The sequence below is a fragment of the Mustelus asterias genome, unplaced genomic scaffold (assembly GCF_964213995.1).
Source record: "Mustelus asterias unplaced genomic scaffold, sMusAst1.hap1.1 HAP1_SCAFFOLD_632, whole genome shotgun sequence".
NCBI lineage: Eukaryota > Metazoa > Chordata > Chondrichthyes > Carcharhiniformes > Triakidae > Mustelus > Mustelus asterias.
This window is the reverse complement of record NW_027590581.1, coordinates 235530-237238: the sequence shown is the minus strand read 5'-3', so window position 1 is coordinate 237238 and position 1709 is coordinate 235530. Positions and strand designations below refer to the sequence as shown.

Here is a 1709-nt window from a genome sequence, read left to right as displayed (position 1 = left end):
CACTATTTAACACATATGTCTTCATTATGAATTGAATATCTCTGAAATTGAACATCACTGAATTGCAAACATAACTGACCAACAGAACGAATCGAATCACCGGGTAATACAGATCACAAATTTGAGATTGACTATCGTCTGCTTTTAAACAAAGTCAACGACATTTAAATGGAGAAAAATCAAGAATGATCTATTCGTGACACTTGAGCCTTTTTAATTCTGGGCGTGAAACATTTGGGCGCATAGCTTCCGGACCTTTACCGGAAAGTCCAGTAGATCCGCACTGAGCCTCGATTCCCTCATCTGTCTGAGTGGCTTTTCCTGTTTCTCAGTGATGAAAAACGATTTAAAAATAGATCTTGTGTGAAATGTGCGTCATTTCCTCTAGTTCACTTGCAGTATGACTTGTATCTGTCTTTTTGAGCACACACTGCTGTCAGATATTTCAGATGCTGATTAACCATATTAGTCTGCACCTATAAACCCATTAAATTCTGCTGTAGACTGAACGAGATGCGAATAAGTGCTCGGTGTCAAAATCGAAATTTCCTGTCAGTGCGTCAAAAAAAGCGTTTCTTATTCCACAGAAAGCATTTGAGGGTGATGCCAGCATGTCTTTCAGACTGTGGGAGGAAACCGGAGCACGCGGAGGAAACGCATGCAGGCACGGGGAGAAGATGCAGACTCTGCGCAGACTGTGATCCAAACCGGGAACCGAACCTGGGACCCTGGCTCCTTGAGGCAGCAGTCTTAACTGCTGTGCCACTGTGCTACTCTATGTTTCTGCCTGGTTTCGAACCGGCGACTTTCCACGTGTTAGGCGAATGTGATAACCACGACACCACAGAAACAGCTTAATGATAACATGCCTTTCACATCGAGGATCGGATAATGATGAGCAACGAACTGAAAACAAGCAATTTTCCCTTCCACGACATGAGGAAGCTTAACGAATGTTTCTGCCTGGTTTCGAACCAGGGACCTTTCGCGTGTTAGGCGAACGTGATAACCACTACACTACAGAAACAGCTTGAATAGTAGTGGAGCAAATCTGCCTGTCTGCAATGTTCAACTACGCTGTGTTGCTGCAGGTTCCGATGGTGAGACTGAGAGCCCATTGTCACTGAATTCAGGAAGATAACCGTCACTTTCAATCTGATTGTGCGACTTATCCCGAACATCAAAATTCAAAACCGTTCTTCTGGCAAATATCTAAGGGAGCAATGATTTCTGCCCATTCGTTAATGCATCATTTTCATTTTTCTTCGAATCATCTCAATCAATTGTACTCAGTAATAAAAGCAAATTACTGCGGATGAGAAAAGAGAAAATGCTGCAAAATCTCCCAATGTCTGGCAGCACCTGTAAGGAGTGAAAAGGGCGGATGTTTCGAATCCAGATGGCACTTTATCAAAGCTCATTGTACAATTGTACACAGTATTTCTTTCAATATTTAATATCCATGCCTTATTTAACACATATGTCTTCATTATGAATTGAATATCTCTGAAACTGAACATCACTGAATTGCAAACATAACTGCCCAACAGGACGAAGCGAATCACCGGGTAATACAGATCGCAAATTTGAGATTGACTCTGGTCAGCTTTTCAACAAAGTCAACTGCATTTAAATGGAGGAGAATCAAGAATGATCTGTTCGTGACAGTTGAGCCTTTTTTATTACGGGCGTGAAACATTCAGGCGCAT

General features: G+C 42.1%; 1 non-coding gene across 1 annotated transcript; it reads right to left on the bottom strand.

The window, feature by feature from the left end:
• Positions 1 to 954: 954 nt before the first annotated feature.
• trnav-aac (transfer RNA valine (anticodon AAC)) lies at positions 955 to 1027 on the bottom strand. The gene has a single exon. It is a non-coding gene; the product is annotated as a tRNA-Val (tRNA).
• Positions 1028 to 1709: the final 682 nt, after the last annotated feature.